Below are 10,023 nucleotides of genomic sequence, written 5' to 3'. Positions count from 1 at the left end.
TAGAAAAACAATAGAGCAAAACGTATATATATATATATATATATATATATATATATATATATATATATATATATATACACACACACACACATATATATATATATATATATATATATATACACACACACACACACATATATATATATATATATATATACACACACACACACATATATATATATATATATATATACACACACACACACACACATATATATATATATATATATATATATATACACACACACACACACATATATATATATATATATATATATATATATATATATATATATATATATATAATAGGATTTTTTACTTACCGTAAAATCAATTTCTCTGAGTTCATTGACAGACACAGCCTTCTTTATTCAGAACGGTAGGATTATATCATCTCCGCAGGAGTAGGACAAGGCAGAACAAAAAAACAACCCCTGGCTACGCCCATGGGCTGTTCTCCATCAGTATATAACCCCCTCCCTGCTCTAGGTATTCAGTTTAGTAGCAAGCAGTAATAGAAGTATCAAAAAACTCCATAGGGTGGGTGCTGTGTCTGTCAATGAACTCAGAGAAACGGATTTTACGATAAGTAAAAAATCCTATTTTCTCATTCGTTCATTGACAGACACAGCCTTCTTTATTCAGAATGGTAGGGACGTCCCAAAGCAGTGCCGAACATGAGGGGTGGGACAGCGAAAAATCCCATGGCTAACCCAAAAGCCAACCAGGTAACAGGAGCTTCACACAGGACAAGCTGGAACCCAACCTGAACGATACTCCTTCAAGAGGGATTAGACCCTCTTAACAGCAGCCTGCAAAAAACTTGCAAAAAACTTGCGGCCAAAATAAGGCATCCGCAGATGCCAAACCATCCATTTTGTAGAAACTTGTAAAAAATGTGCCACGAACGCCTGAAGACAGAAGGCCCAAGACGCACTAGGCGCCCGAGAAGATTGCGCTGTAACAAGGAAAGCAGGAACCCATTTCCTCACAGAATAGCCCAGAGTCATCATCTGTCTGATCCATCCAGAAGAAAGTCTCAGAAGAAGCAGACAGCCCCTTTCTTGGCCTGTCCATGAGTACAGAGAGCCTGACCTCCAAAAGACTCAGTGGCTGGCAAATACAACCGAATCCCCCAAACCACATCCCGGGCAGATGACACAAGAAAGGAAACACTATGTCCTTGTTCAAATGAAAACCTAGGGACGGAATTATAGATAAGGGCGAAGCACCGCCTAAACCTGGGTAAGGTGAACGAGAAGATAACGCCACCATTTTCGACATCCTATGAGCAGAGGTGAAAGCCACCAAGAGGCCACCTTCCGAGACAAAGTAAGCAGTGGAATCTCCCTATATTTTGAGAGAGGATGAGAGAGAGAGAGATAGAGAGTGGCTCCTGGAGAGCCGAAAAGTTCAGATCCCACGGCAGTAGAAGAAAACCACACCTGTGGAAGCAGACGTCTAACCCCTTGAATAAAGGGTACGCATCAGGGAGCGCGAAATCAGGGGATGCTGAAGACAACCACTCAGGCTGACACCTGGCCCTCAATGGTACTCGAGGCGCATTCCTGCTCAACCCCCCGTAAATGAGGGTCGGAATTGGAGCCACCTAGAAAGAACAATGATGAATGCCCGGTGATTCACACCAGGATATATGCACTCTCCACATCCGGAGGTTAAAACCAGCCTGTTAAACCCAGTGACTCTAAGGCAGGATGGAAGAACGGCCCTGGGACCATAGATCCTTCCTGAGAGGCAGTCAACAAGGAACGCCGGCGACCAGGCACATCCGGTCAGCGTACCCAGACCGACTGGACCCATCCGGGGATAATAGAATTGCCGGAACCCCCGCAGCCCTGATCCTGCGTAAAAAAAGCCACAACAGAAGCTGGAAAGGAGGAAAGGCATAGAGAAACATCACTGGCCCCATGGGCCACCAGAGCTGCCAGAGCAACCCGTGACCTTACCAGAAACATTGGTACCATCCAGTTGAACCAGGACAACAAGAGAACTACCTCATGAGTGTCCCAGCGGGAAGAATACACGGCCCGGTGAAGGGCACATCCATGGTCCAACCCTTGCCAACTGATGTATCTGCTTGTCAGCATTCCACTCCTGGAATGCATACACTGGAAAAGGGCCAGACAAAACGTTCTGCCCACCGGGGAATACTGGCAACAGCCAGGGCCGCCACAGCCTATTCGACGTGCCCTGGCAAAGGGCATAAGCCATCGTGGTTGTCGTGTCCGACTAGAACCGTACCGGTAACCCCCGAAATCGAACCGCCCATGATCCAGACCTAGCCTGATCACTCTAAGTTCCAGGATATTACCTGGTAGTCCGGATTTCACCAGCGTACAATGACCCAGAGCAGAGCACAGTCCCAGGACATCCTACCCGGACCGACTGGCATTGGTGGTCACCCTGTTTAATACAAGGGGAGAAAGGATTTATCCCGCCCAAGAAATGCAGAGCGAGCCACCAGACCAGGGAACCCTGGTTTCCTAACTCAGCCGAATCCGATTGTCCCGAGACCTCGGGCATTTGTCTCATGCCAGGATCTCCCCGAAGGAAGCTTGTAAGGAACTGCGCAAATGGAATCGTTTCAAAAAGGTAGAAACTCTCAGACCTAACACCCCCACACAGGTTTGCAGAGGGCCTACCTGCTGGACAGAAAAATAAAAAACGCAGCGTGCAACTTCTGGAGTTTGTCCAAGAGAAGAAAACACACTGGCGAGAGCTGAAGCTCGGGCTCAGATAATCCGACGTTCTGGAAGGGCCCAAGCAGATTTCAGATAGTATAGATGCCTACTGAAATCAGTCAAGGTATAGAAACTACATTGCCCCTCGGTGTAGTCGAGAAGTGGCAGAAGAAGATCGTCCAGGTCAGCCAGGACTGCAAACCCCCACTGATGCAACCACACCCGATCCGGGGCCAACACCTCGGGGCCAACACCTCGCTAATACTTGAGGAGTGGTGGCCAGACTATGTGCTGATAATGCGCCAAACTCACAGCAAAACGGAGGAGGTGCTGGAGTCGGGCACATAGCGGAATGCGTAAACAAGCATTCGTGATGTCGATAGAAACCAGAAGGTCCCCATGATGAAAGGGTGCTATCGCCGTGCTAACGGACTCCATCCTGACCTTCTGTACCCACACAAGGCAGGTCAGGGCCTTAAACTGTTCCCGACATGGGAACTGTGACAGCCACACTCTGCAGCAACAGAGCTTGCACACCCCCCCACGGAGAACAGCAAGCGGTCCAGCAGTAGACGCCCATTGGAAGTATTGACATCCAGGGTAGCCCCCAAAATACCTGTCTAAGCACCACTGAGGAGACTTCAGAAGCTCAGCAACCAGGGAAACTACGGCCAATCTGCCTAGCTGACATACTGTAACGCCTAGACCAATAGGCAATGCAGCAAAGGCAGAGGAATTCCCAAATGGGTACCTCAGAGCAAGCGTTTTTTTTTTGTTTTTGTTTTTTAGAAACACAAATGCACTCTAGACCCTCCCAGTCTTCAAGGACAATTTTGTCAAGATAAGAGGAAAAAGGGAATGATTGCACCGCGTCAGTATGAGGTATCGGCTCTCCGCCGCAGCCACCACTGCATCCCCCATCTTTAAAGGTTCCTGCACAGATGTAATAAGTGCTATAACCAGCGCGTTTTCGTGCCCTACTGCAATCATCCTCACTCCCTGACAAGATAGGGAGCGTGGCCAGCAACCTGCAAGGTGGGCCACGTCCTCAGAGCCAGATAGGTGACAGAGGGGGGAGGGCAGGAGTGCCATATACTAGGCTATATGTCTAAGCGCTACCCCAAAAAACACAGGGGGAGGGGGCCACCAGCTGGAACCCCCCCGCCCGAGGTCCACGTATGGAATGTCCACCAAGGCCCCGCACAGGGGGCACCATCGAAGCCCCTCACAGGGGGCACAGACCAAGCCCCCTACAGAACAGAGCCCCTAACAGGGGGCACAGACTGGGGCTCCTCACAGGGGGCGCAGACTGGGGCCCCTCACAGGGGGCACAGACCGAGGGCCCTTCACAGGGGCAAAAACCAGGGCCCCTCACAGGGGTGCCGATCCAGGAGGCCACAGAAGCCGCAGCCCAATAGGTAGCAAAAAACGCGGCTCAGTAGGCCGCAAAAGCCGCGGGCTAAATTTTGGCCACCCACCAGGAGCGCGTGGCCCACAAGGGGACTGGACCGCCCGGCCGGACACCCAATCGGTAGGCCGCAAGGTCGCAGCCTAAACTTTCGGACCTCCAAGCTGGTAGGTCACAAAGCCGCGGCATAAATTACGGCAACCACTCACCTCCCAGGCCCAACCACTAGATGCCCCCCTCCCCAGTAACAACCCGAAGGTGGAAAAGGGGGACATGTCCACAAAGCCCCTAGGCTGGGAGCCTGGGCTTCACCCAGGATAGGGGGGAGGGGGGGAGGAAGGGGGGAAGGAAGGGGGAGGGAGGTGGAGGAGAACCCCGGAGGGACCGACTACACCAGGGAGTATCCACGGGGGAAGGAGAGGAGGGGACCCTTACTTACCTCTCCAGCGAAAAAGCGCGGGTAACACTCCCAGACAGATCCTCCTTGCCACCAAAGTGGGGGGGCTGTTGGCCATGAGGTACACTGCGACACAGGCCAAGAGCCGGACGTATACGACCTTGCGAGACTGTCCAGTGGGGCTAGTGCATAGCTGTGGTCTGCGCGCGCTCGCTGGCCAGACTCGGGTCACCACTGGATCAAGCGTCCAGCCCGTCGCCCAGCCGGGCAGTTGATTGTAGATCTCACCGGAAAAAAATCCAGGAAAAAGAGAAAATAACAAACAACACAAAAATTACCAGGACAAGAGATCCCAGCAGGGAACTAGGTCCTTACTCCTGATTAGGCAGAAAAAAAATGAATACCTAAAGCAGGGAGGGGGTTATATACTGACAGAGGACAGCCCATGGGCGTAGCCAGGGGTTGTTTTTTGTTCTGCCTAGTACTACTCCTGCGGAGATGATATAACCCTACCGTTCTGAATAAAGAAGGCTGTGTCTGTCAATGAACAAATGAGAAATATATATATATATATATATATATATATATATATATATATATATAAACATCTTCCAAAATTCAAATTTCATATACAATGAATTTGAATTTGAATAGAAAAGATTAGAATAGAGTGGAAAAGAATAGACAGAAAAACAATAGAACAGAATAGAATAAAATATAATACAGTAAAACCTTGGTTTGAGAGTAATTGGATTTGAGAGTGTTTTGCAAAACAAGCAAAATTTGATATACAAGGGATGTCTTGATATACAAGTAGCGTTAAGTCACAAATGAGTATAAAAAAAAAGAGAGGCGCCTCTAAGTGTGGCAATATGGTTACATTTAATGAAGGTACAACATTTAGCAACTCACATCCTCCCAATTCATCATCCTCCGCACTGCCATCATTGTCATCTCTTCCACGCTGTGCTCCACAAGCTCTTCAAACAGTGGTGTTGTTTTTCTAGTTTATTCTTTTCTATTCAAATTCAAATTAATTCTATACGAAATTTGAACTTCAGGAGCCATCTTCCGAAATTTGAATTTTGTATAGAATGAATTTGAATTTGAATAGAAAAGATTAGAATAGAATAGAAAATAATAGAAAAGAATAGCATTGAAAAACAATAGAACAGAATTAAAAAAAAATATTTATATATAATATTTTTTTTAGTCTGTTCTATTGTTTTTCTATACTATTCTTTTCTATTCTTTTCTTTTCTATTCTATTGTAATCTTTTCTATTCGAATTCGAATTCATTCTATACGAATTACGAATCTGAATAGAAAATAATAGAAAAAAAAAATAGACTAGAAAAACAATAGAACAAAATAGAATAAAATATAATATATATTATATTTTATTCTATTCTGTTCTATTGTTTTTCTAGTTTATTCTTTTCTATTATTTTCTATTCTATTCTAATCTTTTCTATTCTAATTTAATTTCATTCTATACGAAATTCGAATTTTGGAAAATGGTTATATATAGTTTACTTTTTCGAATTCGGTCAAGTTTTTTCGAATGTGGGAGAATTTTTTTTTAATTTGATAGTTTTTTGTAATCCGGTAGATTTTTCCGAGTTTGATCAAATTTTTCAAATTTGATCGACTTTTTTTCGAATTTGGTCAAAATTTTTTTGAATTCGAAACTAATCTACTCTAATCTTTTCTATTCAAATTCGATTTCAGTCTATAAGAAATTCGAATTTCATATAGAATTAATTCAAATTCGAATAGAAAAGATTAGAATAGAATAGAAAAGAAAAGAAGAGAAAAGAAAAACAATAGAACAGAATAGAATAAAATATAATATACATTATATTTTATTCTATTCTGTTCTAATGTTTTTCTATTTTAGTTTCCATTTTTTTGAATTATATTCCAATCTATTCTCAAATTCGAATTTATATTATTCGGAATTCGAATTTCGGAAGACGGTCATGTTCTATTTTATTACATTCTATTAAATTCTATTCTATTCTTTACTATTCTTTTATTTTTATTCTATTGCTTTATTGTTTTATGTTCTATTTTATTGTATTTTTTTAAAAACCGAATGTATCGAATGTATGTATTTTTTCAAATTTGTTTTCGAATTCGATTCGAATTTCGTTCCCTTTTTTTTCGATTTGAATCGTTATTTCGGATTCGTTTAAATTCGTTACTTTTCTAATTTGGAAATTCGGATGTATCCGAATTTCCAAATAATGAAAAATTTGTCTGAATTTCGATTCGGAACGAAACGGAATGCACATGTCTAGTATTGATCAGCAACAGGCAGATTGGCAGACTCCTTGGACAAAAATAGGTGAGATTAGGTAGACAGCAGTACAGGAAAAGGACCCTTCAAGCTGATCCAGCACATCTGTACTTTGTAGGAAAGGCTGTCTCCTCTAGTAACTGAACTTTACTCACAGTGTCATACACAGATTCCCTTGCATGAGTTCTCTCTTGAAGTCCTCCCAGCCAATTCATAGCCTCCAGCTCATGAAGAGCCACCTCTGGTGCTTCCTTAGAACTCCATCCCTCTCAAATCGTTTCTGGATCTTTAGCAAGCTCTTCTCAACAGAAACTTGAACACCCGGATAGGCCTCAGATAGGCCTAGCAGCCAGGAGACCACCTGGATAGGCCTCAGGCCTAGCAGCCAGGAGCTGTTTCACACACGTCCAACTAGGCTGCAGCCCTGGGCGGGAAGACTAACATCATGTAACTTCTCCCAAATAAATACCTTTTCCCAGCATGCAAAGCTGTCAGTCTGATTTTCTGAAAAAGGTAATGTCAAAGGCAACAGCACCACCTACTGACAAAAGGGAGAAACCACAGCTAAACAGGATTAGGGCAGAAGCCATTTGACCACTGAACACTTCAAATTAGCCAGGCAGGCTACCACCCGCCATAACTAAATTTACCTGTAGCCCTATTCTAGGATGAGGGTGCTACATAGAATATACACTGGGGCATATAACCTAATGGAACATAGGGGATTCTATGAAGATAACAAAATGGCTTTACATCCACTTTAAGTGGTCATCAGAAACAACTTTGATGTCACAGATTGCTCTTTATACACTAAAACATGTTAAATCCGATTTAGGGGTCTCAAAACAAGACAGATGACGAGATAGTGAGTCCAGATCTTAAGATAAGATTATTAGGTGCTTTATTGTATACAAACACTGCAGTGGAGAGACACAACACAGACCGATTTCCATCTCTACCAGGCGGAACGAAGCAGGAAGTGTCTCTGAGCTTACATCTACGGGTTATACAATTTATACTTTATGAATATGCATAAGCACTAGGCATGTTATAGGTGTGATCGTATAGTTTAGTCCAATCAGCATTCATATCTTCTTAGTAGCAAGGGAACAGTTAAATGGGTGGTTACATCATATGATTGTCAAAGAAAGAGATTTCAACAGTATCTGGTCAGTTCAGACTGGAGCCCTATTTTGAGCAGCTTTCTGGGTTTCTTATCAGAGTTTGTGTCCTCACATATCCTGTAGTTTTGTTTTCAAGGAATTGAAACAAAGAAAAAGGAGAACATCTACGGAAAGTAAACAAATCAAGCATATTATCAATTCTTAAAGTGACCGTCACTTTTATATATATATATATATATATCTCAACATTATTGGACCCCTAAAATTCTACTCAAACATATGTTAAAAAATACTGTAATATGTTACTTTATATAGCACTGGAGGTCATGGTAAATCTATTTGATACAATATGCAAAATATATATAACTATATAATAAATAATTATAATTATCAAAATAATAATAATTAATACATTTATAAATTATAGTTTATTTTCCTCAACAGTTATACCAAAGGGTTGTATTGGACAAAGGGCAATTATGGGTGAAAACTTGAATACCCAAAAGTCTATGCAAACAAACAGTGATGTGATTGTAGCCGTATTTGTGTAATTGTGACAGAGAAAATTGAGTACTATCTGTGATCCTTTTTTTATTTGCACTAACATACAATTTTTCAGGACAAGCTTTCGGGGTATGTCCCCTTGTTCAAGGTCCTTGAGTACTGGTTGGACCTTGAAAAAGGGGACATACCCCAAAAACTTGTCCTGAAAAATTGTATGTTAGTGCAAATAAAAAAAGGATCACGGACAGTACTCAAACAAACAGTAAGAGATTATTAAAACTCCCCAGACAGCACATCGCACGACCATGCCGGCGATGATATTGCTAAATAATATTGACAAAAGTTTTCATTTACAACACAACTGTAAAATATAATTACATATTTTAAAGGTCTGGCATCTCCAAATATAAGTGGTAATGTCATTGCTTTATATCTATAAAGGTATATCATGCTATAATAGCATATGGTTCTCTTGCTGTAACATAACTAGTTAAACTTTTTTTTTTATAGTGTAAGAGAGGATAGAATGCTACCATGGGTTTTTATTGCTGTCTGCTTTTTCTCAGGGAAGATTTCCCATCCTGTGCCAGGGACCACTGTCAAGGGCACATACTTTCTCAAGGGGTGTTTTATCTCCCCCCCCCCCACACACACACTTATGTACCATTTCTTGTTGTATGATTAAGAGCATGCAAGGAATGTTTGCTGCTAGTACTCACTACTTTTTTGCCTTTTTCAAAATACTAATAAAAAGGATTGAAACTGAAATTTCTCACGGGTAATGAAGATAGCAATAACATCTGACAGATGTTCTGCTTCTCCCCTGTTCAGTTGAAAAATGTGTTTTTGTTGTGTGTGTCCTATTGGAGACATCTATCTCCCATTTTGGTATTCAGCATCACTTAGTTGGGAAGTGAGGGGAAATCCTTCCCAATGGAAATTAGAGATGAGCCCGATGTTTGAGTGGAGCGTAAGTTCGACTCGAACATCGGGTGTTCGCCTATTCGCTGAATAGCGAACAATTTGGGGAGTTCACAGCAAATTCGAAAGCCGAGGAACACCCTTTAAAAGTCTATGGGAGAAATCAAAAGTGCTAATTTTAAAGGCTTATATACATGGTATTGTCATAAAAAGTGTTGGGGGACCTGGGTCCTGCCCCAGGGGACATGTGTCAATGCAAAAAAAAGTTTTAAAAACGGCCTTTTTTGGGAGCAGTGATTTTAATAATGCTTAAAACAATAAAAGTGAAATATTCCTTTAAATTTCGTACCTGGGGGTGTCTATAGTATGCCTGTAAAGTGGCGCATGTTTTCCGTGTTTAGAACATTTAGAACGTGACCAAGTGACCCCGCCCCCTCTGACGCTACGGGGAAGCCATAGGGATGTCCCTGTGCGTCAGAGGGGGCGGGATCACCTCACCGAGTGGCCCCGCCCTCAGTTATAAAAGAACTGTCAGCTGAGAGGCCGGTCATTACGGCGGGTGCCTCCCATGGAGTCAGATCGGTGGCGGCGTGCGGCTCTTTTTTTTTTCTTTTTCAGTCCTTTGGAGCGAGAGAAGAAGAAGATGAATGGACTTCGTGGGACAC

This window comes from Aquarana catesbeiana, linkage group LG10 (genome assembly GCF_042186555.1).
Source record: "Aquarana catesbeiana isolate 2022-GZ linkage group LG10, ASM4218655v1, whole genome shotgun sequence".
NCBI lineage: Eukaryota > Metazoa > Chordata > Amphibia > Anura > Ranidae > Aquarana > Aquarana catesbeiana.
The sequence above is the reverse complement of the archived record's forward strand: the minus strand, read 5'-3'. Positions refer to the sequence as shown.